Source organism: Lissotriton helveticus, chromosome 4_1 (genome assembly GCF_964261635.1).
Source record: "Lissotriton helveticus chromosome 4_1, aLisHel1.1, whole genome shotgun sequence".
Taxonomy (NCBI): domain Eukaryota; kingdom Metazoa; phylum Chordata; class Amphibia; order Caudata; family Salamandridae; genus Lissotriton; species Lissotriton helveticus.
Window position 1 is genome coordinate 1,980,462,309 of NC_136063.1, and position 15,794 is coordinate 1,980,478,102.

Below are 15,794 nucleotides of genomic sequence, written 5' to 3' on the forward strand. Positions count from 1 at the left end.
AACTTTGCAGGCCCTTACAGACACATTCACTCACATATCACATAAAGAGAGGAAGTGATTTGGTAAAATATTTATATACACCTTCAAAAACAGCCCCAGATAGGAAGCGAAACACTCATTCAGATGTCTTTTAAACAACTGACACTTTCAAGTTTGGTATGCAAAGAAATAGCCCTTGCATTAAATCTCCCACCTGGTATACTTGGGCATGGATTTTTTGGGTAGAGATGTCTTATCACTTCAAAGTGCTACACAAGGTGTTTTGTACCACATTGAAGTGAATACAGAGCTAGTCTTCAGCTGCTAGGCTGTAGCGCAGGGAGCTTATCACTTACAAATTAGAAGATGAACTTTGATGTTTCAGTGAGCTATATGCATTCATAGAAATCTATTTACCCAAATATACATCCAGTCTACACCCAGATTTAAATCTGAGATTCCTATACACAAAAGCAGACAGACACTGAAACACCTAGGGCCGGATGTAGGCAAATCCTTTTTTCCGACTCTTAAATACCGACTCATACCGAATCGGTATTTCAGAATCGGGAAACGGGATGTAGGTAAAAAATCGGTAAAAAATACCGATTCGGTATCACTCTAAATTCCAAATCGGTATTTACCGATTCGGTATTTACTGAATGGGTAAATAGCGATTCTGAAATACCCATTCAGTCCTATGGACCTTGTGGCCCATAGGAATGAATGGGATTTACCGAATTGGTATTTACCGATTCCGTAAATACCGAATCGGTAAATACCGAATCGGGAATTTGAAAAAATAACATGTGAGCCTGTAAACCAATCAGGAACACCCACCACACCCCACAACAAAGGTACAGAGGAACCAACCAATCAGAAACAAGCACCCCTCCCTGCAAAGCAACTGAACTGTTTGCAGAGCAGGAGGAAACAGAGAGGAGCAGGCTTTCCAGAGCTTACCTGATCATCAGAATGGAGTCCCAGGATGGCCAGAAGGATGTAGCAGAGCGCAGGAGGAAAATAAAATTCAGCCCAGCAGAACCGCAGGTGCTTGTTGAAGATGTGGTGAAGCACCACACCCAAATTTACAGAAAACAGTCTCTGCATGTTGCAGAGTCTGTGAAACGTAATACATGGCTTGACATCCAGACAAAGGTCAATGCCATTGGGGTGACGCGCAGGGAGATTGATGACCTCAAGAAAAGATGGTACGACCTGCGCATCATCACAAAGAAGAAAATTGCTGCCCAAAGAATGGAAGCTGAAGTCACAGGTGGGGGAAAAAAAAGAGCCCCAAGACTAACAGAACTTGAGGAGCTTGTGGAATCCACCCTGGAACCAGAAAGCATCCGCGGAATTGGGGACACAGATAGCTCTGCCAGAACTGCAAAGAAGCAAGGTAAGATGCATGGACAGCAATCCCCACCCATTACCCTGTCCTCCTTCCCCACAGTGTGTGTAAACATGACACTTCAGAACAGGTTTTACTGAAGGCCAGCAATGCATCATGGGAGACGTAGTCATAGGTACATACATCCAATGCATACAACATAGAATCCAGCAAGGCTTGCCACACACAACTTCGAGCAGCTGATGTAGACTAGGCATTTGTGTTATATAAATGTAATTTAATAATGACACGCAGGTGAACGACACCACTGACTCAATGTCCATGTCTTTTCACAGGAGAGTCCTCACGCAGTACAGCACCACAAAGGGAGGAGAGGGCACCAGCACCTAAAAGGAGGGAAAAGGAAAAAGAAAGTGCAGGTCACAGCACTGTCGAGAAAGAGAATACCACATCCCAGGAAGCCTCAACACCTGAGCGAGCCACAACACCACAGCCTCAGTCACCTCTGCTGTTTGGGACACATGAGTTGGAACCAGCAGCACTTTCCCCAACACAAACAACACAGTCATCTGTGCAGGGAAGGGCAAGGAGGCTTGATGTGCCCCCTAGAGGATCCTGCAAACCTCAGATGAGGAGGATGAGGCTAGGCAGCAGAGTACTGCAGGCGCTGTGTGGGCCAGTGTCCTTGGCAGAAGGGCACGGGAGAGAGGTGAAGGCCAGGAAGGAGGAGGGGTCTTCTGTGGACTGGAGGCCACCATGGCAAAGGTGCAGCGCCTGCAGGCGAAGGCAATGTTGGCAGTGCACAGGCAGGTGCGCAGCAACAATTGCAAAATATCAAACATTGACCATGGAATTGGCAACATGGCTGGGAGCTTGGAGACAATTGCAAAGGGGATGACAGACATCACACAGTACATGAGTGCTCAGTGTGACAAATTGGATAGAGACCACACAGAGCGGCGCAGGCAGCGCCAGTGTATGCGGCAGCAGTCTAAAGCCGGTGTTCTGTAGCAATTGTGCTACACTGATTTAACAAGGGGCATGGGGAGAGTCACCTCTGCCATGGAGCAGATGCTCATGAACCAGGCAGGCACTGCTGGTGACACCGGTGTGGATGAAACAGAAGGGCCCACCAGCAGGAGTGGCTTCAGCACTCCTGTCCCTGAGATACGTAGGAGCATCAGGTGCAACATATCTGACCCAGGCATCACCGAAAGTGTTGAGACCCAGTCTCGTGCATCCCACACTGTAGTGTGTGGGCACAAACATTAAAATTGCCCTCACCCCACAGGACAAGATACAGTGAGGTGAACTGTGACCACGCAGTCATGGACACAGACATTGTAGGACAATGGTGTTGAATCTGTTACATGCTGTAGTGACAATTAAACTACATACTTCACATACTACACCTGTCTGTGTCTCATTAATTACTTAGAAATATTGACGTGTGATTTCTGCCCGTCTCAATCTCCCTTCTGTTGCTGCTGCTCCTGTTGCATGGGGTTCTGCCTGTTCTTGGTCATCATCAATATCCTTGTGATGTGTTAGCTCTACCTATGTGCCTTCTTTGGTGGCAAGATTGTGCAACATGGCACAGGTCGCTATCAGCTTGCAGCACAGGATGGGGGTGTACTGGTGTGCACCTCCACTCTTTTGGAGGCAGCGGAACCTGCTCTTGAGGAGTCCAAATGTGCGCTCCACTACGTTGCGAGTAGACTTGTGAGCCACATTATTACGCCTCTCACTCCTGGTAGTTGGATGGAGGGAGGGTGTGAGCACAAAGGAACGCAGGGCATATGCACTATCACCTAGGTGGTAAAGAGAGGTCCATTAGTTACATACTCATGAAACATACATCTGCCATGACTATCACGGTGTGTCACAGATATTTACCTAGCAGGTATCTGTCCCCAAACTCTCCAGCAACAAGGCGTGTGTATATCCCACTATTCTGGAAAATGTAGGAGTCGTGGGTGCTCCCAGGAAACTTGGCCACAATGTCTGTAATGATGTTGCCAGCATTGCATATCACCTGCATATTGATGGAGTGCGTTGACTTACGGTTCCTGTAGATGTGTTCAGTGGCTGCAGGTGGACAGAGTGGAATGTGGGTGCCATCTATGCAGCCTATCACGTGAGGGAAGTGTGCCAGTTGATAGAAATCAGTTTTTGTTTTGGCAAGTTCTGCAGGTGTGTCAGGGAAATGGATGTAATGTTCCATTCTCTGCGTCATGGCCTCAAGGACCTTGCTAAAAAAATGGGACAGGCAACTCTGGGACACACCACCAACTGCAGCAATCACACTCTGGTAGCTCCCAGAGGCAAGCAGTAGTAGGCTACACAGCACCTGCACATGGGGCGGGATGGCGTGCGCCCTTGGTGTTGGGTGATCCAGGTATGGGTGGAGGTCCCTAATCAAGTCAAGGATGGTTCTGGGGTGTAGCCTCTACCTCTGCAGTATCTCTGGCTCAGTCAGTTGGAATAGGGTGATCCTCTGCCTGTAGACTTGCTCCTCCCTTCTCCATACCCTCTCTCCTGCTGCCTGTAGCCTTAGCCGCCTCGCAATCACATAGAATGCCGCCAGTCTGGTCAAAATGTTGCATTTTGGGCCCTTTTTTATAGCCTACACCTGGTTCCCACCTGCTTTCAATCCATGGTAAATACCAAATCTTACATACCGAATTTGACGAAATTTGTTTTTTTTACTTACCTACATCTCGATGGATCTTTGTTACCATTTCTTAATTACCGACTCAGTAAATAAGAACTCGGTAAATAAGGATTCGGTAAATTTATACCAACTCTTATTTACCGAATCGGATACTTTTTGGCACCTACATCTCAAATTCCAAATACCGGTCGGTAACGGCCGAAATTACTGAATTTCGGCCGTTACCGACCAGTATTTCTGCTACCTACATCTGGCCCCTAGTGAGGTAGTTAGAGAAGCACACAAAGATTCACTCACACAGTCAGGCAAAAATGAAATGTATCTTGTCTTAATGAAGGCAGTTTCTTACACACATAAATAATCCAATATTTTACAGACACATTTAGCGGACCGTAGAAATCATAAAGACAGACAACCATTTACAAAAAAACATACATACTCATGGATTATCAGCTTCTGATAGGGACTCACAAATGTATTCACATATAAGTGGAAAGACTGACACATTCAAATCTAACATGTAAAGTCCATGTAAAGTTTTAAGCTACTTTTCTAAACCATATGACTGTCCCCTGAGGTAGGCTATAGTTAGTCAATAGAGTATGTTCCTTTAAATGAATGCCTGTGTAAGTTGGTGTAAGGGTGAGTGCGAGGGTGTGTAGGCTACTCGATGAGTGAGTAAATTTGTGTGTGAGTAGCTGTATGAACAACCTCTCACTCACACATACCTATAACGTAGCAGTGAGGTAGGCTGTTGGTAATTAGTAGGATGGGTGCTACATACTTACAAGTTAACACATATAGTCTGAAGATTGCCCAAGCTATATATCCTCATATAAACTACATGTTTAAATGATTAAAATATGTAATGTGACACTATATAATTAAGTGATGAATGTTCTCTTTTGTTATGTTTTTTTTTCAGACACCAATATCTAGTTATCTATACATAATTACCATGCCAACAAAAAGTCAGAGAAGAAAGAAGCAACAAGAAACAAAATGGGCAACATGCAGAAAAGATGGTTATAGGGAAAAGGCTTGATGGAAAGAGGAAGACAACATTTCTTAAAATTGTCTGTGCTCAACTGGCTGGAAAAAGCACAAAAAGAAGCAAAGAAAAAGAAAACTATAACTCTGAGTACTAAAGCTGAAACATTCTCTGATGTGAAAAGTAAGGAGTCATTGAAAAATGGAAAGACTTTAAGCAGAAGGCAGAGGTAGTTCATGGAAATTAGAGGTAGGGAGTTCCGCACTAGAGTAATTCACAACTTGTTAGCATCTATGCCTTTAAACCGAATGAAGACACTTGAGAAAATAGAGTTGTCTATGAGGAGACAAAGCAACAAGAAAAGGACTTGTTAATCGAAGTAACCTTTGCCAAGTTTTTGGTGGTGAATAGATACATACTTTAAGTACTGAGCATTTCTTTAATGAAAAAGACTATTTCCAAGAAAACACATTAGTGAATGCAGTTGATGATTCTGGACGATGTAGTAAGATGGAAATGGTATTCCTGTACCAAAGGAAATAATGGTACCTAGAAATGTTGAGGAAGATATTGTTGAAAAGATGCAAGAAGGGCCTAGAGAAGCCCCTGGGTAAAAATAGAATTGAAGTGATGTTTTTAGCATTAGTCATCAATCAATTTATATATTGAGAAATTTCCTCCATATGTTTGCTTGCAAAAGTTTAAAACTGAAAATACGTTACTTTGCAAAGATTAGATCCATGCAAAGTAAGGAATCAAACTAATTTACAAGGACACTCACTAGCTCGTCTGTCAAAAAAAGTGCGTCAAAGCAGCTTTCATAATTTTAGAATGTTAGGTGTACACCATTCAATAATGAGAAATTTTGTTAGAAGGCGTTATCATGTAAAAACTCCTGCTCTATGTTTAGAAGAAAAGAATAGAGCTCCTTTGCATGGTAGTGTAGTAGAAGTAGAAAATGTTTTTGATGATGTTGAATTTAGTTTTTTTGGACCGGAACAGCATAGTAGGGAAAATGAAGAGCTGGCAACAACAGGATTTGTGGCGCATAACAGATTTATCAGTATTGGTGATTTTGTGAAAGACATTAGAAAGTATAACACCATTTCTGCAGAGCAACCAAACTATGAATGTATATGTTGCCAATGCACTCACTACAAAAATCAAACTTGTAATGTTGATGTGTACATTAAAACTGAAAAGAAGAATAATATTAAGTGGCAAGAATTTGCTGTCTATTGATTTGTAGAGGGACAATTTGACTTGTCCACTTGACAAGTTATTTGTAAGTATTGCTATAATATGTTAGAGGAAAAAAAATGCCTACTAGAGAAGTACACATAGACGTAGAAATAGTACTATTCCAGAAATTCTTAAAAATTTGAATGTTTATGATTCCATATTAATACAGTCTATAAATCCATTTCAAGCTATAGTTCGCAAGGAGCCAAAGACAAGAAAAATACCTCCAACTGAGCTCCAAAAAGTTCTCAAAGGTAGAGTTGTATACTTGCCATTAGATTTTGAGGTAAATATTGAAGCTATAGGGGTCCAGAAAAAAATGGAATGAGGACTCTAGTAAATGGTGTCTCAACCAAGGTAAAATAATATGGCAAGAGTTATTGGATGTTAGAAAAGTAAAAAATGCAACTTCATATCTGGTACAAAATAACATTTATTATTACAATGCATACATTCTTCAACATATCACACAATAAAGGACAACACATCATCATCAACAGTTCAGATAGAAAAAGTGGATTGAAGCAGAGTAGAAGACATTCATGAAAAATAGCGTCCATCACTTACTTTCAAAAGAGATTGCTGATGATGCTATATATCTATAGCCACTAAAAGTAGCAAAAGGAACTGCCTTAAGTGTATGTCCAAAAAGTTTAGAAGCTCGCTGTTTCTCTCTTCTCTTTCCTACTGGAGTTGGTGGTATATATGATGATCAGTCTGTACAAATACCTGCAACCAAGTACAGATCTATTAGACTTTATTCAGAGGTTCCTAGATTTTATCAATGTATCCATTATATGTTTCATCTATTATTTGAAAGTGATTTGAAATCATTGTCTTATGCTGTAAACCACATTCTGAGGTGTAAATCTGCAAAATATATCTGAAAGATAATTTGCTGAAAAAATCCACAGAAAAGATGAACAACTGTAATACAACTGGATTAATCTCATGGCATGTCAACGTGGGACAAATAGTATTGAGTCATAGTGAACTAAAGAAAACATTGGGAGATCCATGCAAGCTACACATCCTTGGTCTTCCCGGGTGTCTAGTTTTCAGGAACGTATAGGCTTGGTAAGCTTCCCTGCATGACCTCCAAGCCCGGGAAAAAAATGTAGAGGATTGCCCCGCAGGACCAGATCTTAAAATGATCAATACTTTTCAAGTTTCCACGGTAAGTTTTGGGCCATTTCATGTCTTGGGAAATATGCCTACCCATACAAGGGAGGTACCATTGTTATCGGGAGGCTTTAAAGAATGCTGGGTGGTATGAAATTAATGTTATTATTTTTATTTAAACAACTTATAAAGCACACTGTCACCTTACAGGCAACCTGGCGCTGGGATCTAACAAGAGGGCAAAACAAATGACGGGCATGCACAGGAGACGAAGGCCAAAGAAACAACCAGGTCTTCACACATTTCCTGAAAGGGAGAAGCTCCCTAATCTGCCTAATTTCCCAAGGGAGGCTGTTCAACAGCTTGGCTGCTGCAACCCCAAAAGATCTACCCCCTGACTTAACTTTCCTAAATCTAGGTACTCTTGTCAGTCTAGCCGATGAAGAACGAAGCAGTCTAGAGGGAGCGTACCAAGCAAATTTTGTTTGCATTACTGGGGGTCCTAGCCCATGAAGGGCTTTAAAACAAGGCAGAGGGACTTGAATTGTACTCTCTGCCTAAGAGGGAGCCAGTGTAGTTCAGCCAATGCTGCTGAGGCAGATGATCTACTAGGCAGCCCTAAAACCAATCTAGCTACAGCTGATTGAATTCTTTGCAGCCTATCCAGCAAGAAACTAGGGGAGTCAAGTAAGAGGGCGTTACAATAATCGAGCCTGCTCAAGATTGTACATCTAGCCACCAGAGCACGCGAATGGGAGAATAGTAGAGGCAAGATCTTCCGAAGGGACCTAATAATTGCAAAGCAGCAAGTTGTTGTTTTCGCAACCTGAGCTTCCATAGAGAGTCTATTATCCAACATGATGCCCAGGTTACGGACAGATTCAACCGGATGACCTTTGACCAATGTTTCAGGGGGCCCGATGATTCCACAACTTTGCCATACAAATTGGAGGAAAATCTGAGTTTTTTGCAAAATTTGAAGTTTGCAGCAGATTCTGAGTAAGAAAATGTTGGGGGATCCACACAAGCCGCACATCCTTAGGACTCCCCTGTGTTTATAGTTTCCAGAAATGTCGGGGTTTGCTAGGTTTCCCAACATGGCTGCCAAGCACAGGACCAAAACTGCAGGCGACTCCCTTGCAAGACCAGGTCTTTTTTGTGATCAATAATTTTCAAGTGTCCACAGTAACATTTTGGCTATTTCCTGTCACAGGCACTAGGCCTACCCACACAAGTGAGTTACCATTATTATCGGGAGACTTAGGGAAATGCTGGGTGAGTATAAGTTTGTGGCTCCCCTCTGATTCCAGAATGTTCCATTACAGACATTTCTGAGTAAAACAACCTGGTGAGAGCTAAACAAGTCTCCCCATCTTGGAATCCTCTTGGTGTCTAGTTTTTAAAAATGATCAGGTTTGCTAGGTTTCCAAAAGTGCCGGCTGAGCTAGGGCCCAAAATCCATAGCTAGGCACATTGGAAAAAGCGGTCAGTTTTCTGTGGGAAAAGGTGATGTGTCCCCGTTGTGTTTAAGGCCGTTTCTTGCTTTGGGTAATGCTGTGCACATGGACATTTGTGGCTCCCCACAGTTTCCAGAACTTTCCATCACAGTCTTTTTTTTACAAGGTTTAAGATTTGCAAGGGATTCTGGGGAACAGAAGCTGGTGAGAGCCACACATTTAACCCCATCCTGGATTTCCCTTGGTTATCAAAAATGTATAGGTCTGCTAGGTTTTCCTTGGTGAGGGCAGAGTCTGAGCCCAACATCCACATCTAGTCAAATTGCAAAAAAGTGGTCAGGCTTCAGTGGAAAAATGTAATATGTCCATGTTATTTTCAAGATATTTCCTGTCACCGGCACTAAACCCACCCTCATAATTGAGGTACCGTTTTTATTGAGAGATATGGGAAATGCTCCGAGGGTGGAAGTCTGTGGCTCCCCCCAGATTCCAGATCTTTCCATCACAGATGTGTGAGGAAATGTATTTTTGATAAAGTATTAGTTTGCAAGGAATTCTACGTAGCAGAACCCAGTGAAAACCACACAAGTATCCCCATGCCGGTTTCCGCTCGGTGTCTAGTTCTAAAACATTTACAGGTTTTTTAGGTTTCCCTCTGTTCTGGCTGGACTAGTGCCCAAAATGCACATCTAGACATATTGGAAAAAAGGATCTGTTTTTCTGTGGAAAAATCTGATGTTTCCAAGTTTATTTGTGGGCAATTTCTGTGGTGTGCACTTGGACTAGCCACACAAGTGAGGTACCATTTTCATCGGGGGGAATGCTGGGTGCGTAGAAATCTGTGACTCTCCACAAATTCCAGAACTTTCCATCAGAGAAATCTGAGGAAAATGTGTTTTTTTCAAAGCTGGAAGTTTGCATGGGATTCTGAGTAACAGAACCTGGTGCGACCCACATATGTCAACCAAACCTGGATTCCGCTGCTTATCTAGTTTTTTAAAATGTATAAGTTCACTATGTTTCCCTAGTTTCCCTGCAAAGCTAGGGCCAAAATCCACAGCTAGGGATATTGCAAAAATAGGGTCAGTTTTTTTGTGGAAAAATGTGATCTGTCTATGTTGTGCTTTGGGCTGTTTCCTATCGTGGATACTAGGCCTACACACACAACTGAGGGTGCCATTTTTATGGGGAAACTTGGGGAAATGCAGGGTGAGTGGATGTTTGTATCTCCCCACAGATTCCAGACCTGCCCATAACAGAAATATGAAGATACGTTTTTTTTTACAAAGTCTGAGGTTTGCCAGGGACTCTGGGTCCCAGAAACTGGCTAGAGCCACACACGTCACCCCATTCTGGATTTCCTTTGGAGTCTAGTTTTCACAAATGTACAGGTTTACTGGGTTTCCACTAGGAGCCGGCTGAACTAGTGTCCATATTCCACAGCTAGGCACATTGCAAAAAACCAAGTCTGTTATCTGTGTAGAAATGTGATTGCGTTTTGTGATATTTCTTGTGGCCAGCTCTAGGTGTACCCATACAAGTGAGGTACCATGTTTATCAGGGAACCTGGGGAATCCTGGATGGGTGGAAGTGTGTGGCTTCCTGCTGATTCCAGTACTTTCCAACACAGAAATTTGATGAAAATGTGTATTTTGTTTTACAAAGGTTGAGCTTTGCAAGGGATTCTGGGTAACTGTAGTGACAGGATAATTTGTTCTATTTGGACTGGTGGTGCCCGTTGTCCACTGCCATCTCAGTATATACTCATGAATCCTTTATTTCAGCCGTATTTGTGCCTATTTGTAGGGTTTACCTATTGGCTTTGGCATGATTCTGTGCCTTCTTTGCCTCTTTTCGGGCCTGGAGGCCTAAACTAGAGAGAAGCCATCTTTGTTCTTGCCTCGGCTGTCTGAGACGCTTCGAGGGTAAAGGTAATGTTTAGAGTTTAGCCTGTTATGTGCTAGAGAGGAGCCGGTGAAGACTGGTTCTTATCGAAGGAATGTGTTTGTCTCTTGGGTCCTTGACGCAACACGTAAGTGGCCACTGCTGGTACGCAGGGATCCTGGGGGCTGGTACAGAAATTCGGTAGGAGTCGGTCTGCTACTGGAAATTTCCATGAGGAGAGGGCCTTCTAAATTATCAAAGAGCAGTGAAGCAGAGTGGGCAGATCGTTTTTGGAGTGACTGGAATTACATGGTCAGAAGGGAACGTGCAGTGTGCTGAGGAAGAGCCAGCTACAGTTTGAGTCAGAAGGAATTGTCTATTGGAGAAACCAGGAGGAGCTGGCAGTTGGAGTGATGAGATGATTCTTTGGAGTTGATAAAGACAGTTGGTGGAGGTATATCTGAAGTGCAGTTGGAGCCAGTGAAATGCAGAGGCCATGAGGAACAACAGAGGTTGGCCCGTTGGTGATGGTGTCTCAGTGAGCAGAGAATCCTGATTCAACCAGAGAGGGACAGAGATAATTGGATCCCCTTTCTGAGGGTGAGGTGTTCTAAGAATACTTTCAATATATCTGTTCATAATCAATCACTTTTCTTTCAGCTACCTATTTGTATGTCACAATTAATCACTTTCCTTTTAGTTTCTCATATGTGTTGGTGATTGCATTCTATCATTGTGTCATAAAGAGCATTCATGTTTAATCATCTTTACTTTTCAGTTCTTTATATAAATGTATGTGTTGGTGATTGCTTGTTAGTTGTGTAATAAAGAGACCCCTTTTACATTTGAAAGTTGTTTCCATGATGGGGTTAACGTTTCTTTTTAGCCAGGTGATGACGAACAGAAGGATGGGACATTCCCTTCTGAGAAGGTAACTGATGACAGGGGAGAGTGTAATAATAATTCTTGAATGTAATAATTTGGCAGTTCTTGTGTGAGAGGATCGGATCTCCTATCCATTACATGAGGAATAATAATAATTCATATGAGATAGAAGATATTTCCAGTAGATATTAGGTACTTAGGAAATTCCCAATAGAGAGCAGGAGGTATTAATAGGATAGTGGGGACCCTATAAAGAGAGAGATCGCTCAGGATAGGGCGTTATATACTGGAGCTGCTCCCCGAGGAGCGAGGGGGTAGAGTAGTCCGGGCTGGATCGTCGTGGGACTCCAAGTGGGGACACTATCAAGAGAGATCGCTCAGGATAGGGCGTTATATGCTGGAGCTGCTCTCCGACACGAGTGAGAGTAGATTAGCCCGAGCCAGATTGTTGTGGGGCAATAAGGTGAGATCATAGGATATAGGATGGAATTGCGTAGTTCCTCTAGGATTTAGTGGTATATTAGCTGTGTAAGCTTGTATATTGTGGGTTCCCCATTCCCAGGTAAGTACCCAGGTACTGTTGTAAATAGGGTCTGGGAAGGGATGAGGTTACGTGATGACTGGGTTTGTTGTGTTTGGGTAAGCTGATAACTTGGTCTGGAAATCCGGTCATTACAGTAACAGATCCTGATGAGAACAATAAAAGTCACCGCATCCTAGATGCCCCGGTATGTCTAGTTTTAAAAAATGTACAGCTTTGCTAGGTTTCCCTAGCTGCTGGCTGAGCTAGGCCCAAAATACACAGCTAGGCACATTGCAAAAAAAAAGGGTCATTTTTTGTGAAACATAATGATGTGTCCACATTGCAATTTTGTCTGTTTCCTATTATGGGTACTAGGCCTACCCCCTAGTGAGGTACCATTTTTATTGGGAGACTTAGGGAAATGCTGTGTGGGTGGATGTTTGTGGCTCCTGAACTTTTCATCACAGAAATGTGAGGAAAATGTTTTTGTTCTTTTTACAAAGTTTAAGGTTTGCAAGGGATTCTGGATAACAGAACCTGATTGAGAGCAACACAAGCCACCCCATTATGTATTACCTTTATTGTCTAATTTACAAAAATGTACAGGTTTACTAGTTTTTTCTCATTGCCGGCTGAGATAGGGCCGGGAATCCACAGCTAGGCACATTGAAAAAAAGGGTCAGTTTTCTTTGGAAAAATGTAATGTGTCTATGTCGTATTTTGGGCTGTTTTCTCTCACCAAAGCTAGGCCTACCCACATAAGTGAGCTACGATTGTTTTAGGGAGACTTGAAGAAACGCTGGGTGGGTGGAAGTTTGTGGCTCCCCTCAGATTCCAGAAATTTGGGAAAATGTATTTTTACAAAGTTTGAGGTTTGCAAGGGATTCTGGGTAACAGAATCTGGTGTGAGCAACACAAGTCACATTATCCTACACTTCCCTGGGTGTTTCGTTTTTAAAAATATACAGGTGTGCTTTATTTCCCTAGTTTCCTGGCTGAGCTAGGGCCAAAATCCACAGCTAGGGATATTGCAAAAATAGGGTCAGTTTTTTGTGGAAAAATGTGATCTGTCCATGTTGTGCTTTGGGCTGTTTCCTATCGTGGATACTAGGCCTACCCACACAACTGAAGGTGACATTTTTATTGGGAAACTTGAAGAAATGCTGGGTGGGTGGATGTTTGTAGCTCCCCACAAATTCCAGACCTGCCAATCACAGAAATGTGAAGATAATTTTTTTTTTTTTTTTACAAAGTCTGAGGTTTGCCAGGGACTCTGGGTCCCATAACTGACGAGAGCCACTCAAGTTACCCCATTCTGGATTTCCTTGGTAGTCTAGTTTTCTTGGGGAAACACTTGGTGGCTCCCCACAGATTTTAATCATGTTTGAGGTTTGCTAGAGATTCTGGGTAACAGGACATCGTTAAAGCCACACATGTCACCGCATCCTGGATTCCCCTCAGTATCTAGTTTTCAAAAACGTACAGGTTTGCAAGATTTCCCTAGATGCCAGCTGATCTACACCCCAATAATGAAATCTAGGCACATTGCAAAAAAACTGTCAGTTTTTTGTGGAAAAATCTGATGTGTTGATGTTGAAATTGCTATCACGGGTACTATGACTACCCACAGTAGTGAGGAACCATTTTTATTGGGAGACATAGGGACATTCTGGGTGGGTGTACATTTGTGGCTCTCCATAGATTCCAGAACTCACCATCAAAGAAATATGGGGGAAATGTGTTTTTTTGACAAAGTTTGAAGTTTGCTAGCGGTTCTGGATAACAGAACCGGATGAGAACCACACATTTCACTCATCCTGGATTCCCCTGGGTGTCTAATATAGAAAAATATACAGGTTATCTATGTTTCCCTAGGTTCCCAGCTGAGCTAGGGCCCAAAAGCAACAACTAGGCTCATTGCAAATACAAGTGTCCATGTTGTGAGTTTGGCTGTTTCTTATCACGGGTACTCTTCACGGGTACTTGGTCAATCCACACTAGTAAGGTACCATTTTGGGGGGGAAAATCGGGGAAATGCTGGGTGGGTGGAATTTTGTGCTTCTGTGCAGATTCCAGAACTGTTTTACAAATGTTGTCATTTGCAAGAGATTCTGGGTAGCAGAACCAGGTAAGAGCCAAACCAGTCACCCCTCTTGGATTCCTCTGGGTGTCTAATTAAAAAAAATATTACAGGTTTGGTAGGTTTCTCTAGGTGTCGGCTGAGCTAGGGCTCAAAATTCACACATTGCAAGAAAAAGGTCAGTTTTCAGTGGAAAGATGTGATGTGTCCATGTCATGTTTTGACCCATTTCTTGTCGCAGGCACTAGGACTACACTCACAAGTGAGTTTCTGGGGAGACTTTGGGGAACACAGGATAGTAGAACAAGTGTTATTAACCATTGTCTTTCTATGCATTTTTGTGTTTCACATGTTAGACAGTGTGTAAAAAAGAAGACATTTTGGAGAATGTGCCCTAATTCAGACGTAAGTATGGCTACCCACATATTTAGAGATGTGCAATTAATCACTGCTTTTAAACTCCATGTCTTGTTTACATATTGTAAATACATAGGTTTCCTTGATACCTATTCTTCACTCTTTATATTTTGCCAAATAAATTGTTGTAAACCCGGTATACGATGAGAAAAAATTGCAAGGTGCAGCTCAAGGTTCCTTGGGTTCTTTCCTAACTTACAAGCCTGATATATCCTCCCAACCAGAAGGGTCCCACAGACATAGCAGCGTATTGCTCTTAACAATCTAGCATAGTTTGAAATAAATACAGGTGAAAATGTATGAACAAGTGGCTGTTTTTTTCAACTCAATTACAATAGTTTTTTAATTCAAATGTTATTTTCTGTAGGAAAACTTTTAATGATCTCCACAAATGGCCCCTTGCTGAATGTTCTCTTCTTTTCAGAAATGTGAAGCTTTCCAACGATCCATTATTGGTTTTACACCCATTTCTACTACTAACTCAAAAGAGGTTCAACGCACTAAAAATATGAAAAATAGGCTATGTCCCAGTAAAATGCCAAAACTGTGCAGAAAATGTTGGTTTTCTGACAAAAGGCTGCATGTTCCTGAAAGCTGTGAAGGTGTTGATTTTAGCACAACAATCCCTTTTTTAAAATAATGCTATCATCTGCAGTACTTTCTCCCCAATATCTCGGTCCCCTCTGGTGGAATCCAAAAACCTTGAGTACCTTAAGAATCCTCAGGTTGTTGGAAGAAAAGGACTCAAATTTGAATGGATACCTTATGTGGACAAAAAACTATTGGTGCCTAAGCGTGAACTACCCCAAATAGCCCAAAAAAGGCGTGGCACGTGGGGGAGAAGGCCTGGCACCTAAGGGGTTAAGCCATTGAAAGAAATAGCTTTATTGGTAATTGCTGCTCTAGCACAAGTACAAAACCTCTAGAATTCAATGATGTTTTTTTAATTCCTCTCCTGTCAACAACCACCCCCTCACTCTCCTCCTGTATGACCGGTCCTAGTGGATACTGAGACAAAACTAGACCCCATACAATGGCCCCTAATATACTTTGAATGGAGTGCAGATTGTATCATTTTGTGTAATGGTTGTGCTATTTTGTATCAAGGGAGCTTATTTGAACACCACACAATAAAACTTTTCATAAGGTTGGGATCTTGCATCAAAGCCCTGCTAATGTGAATCAT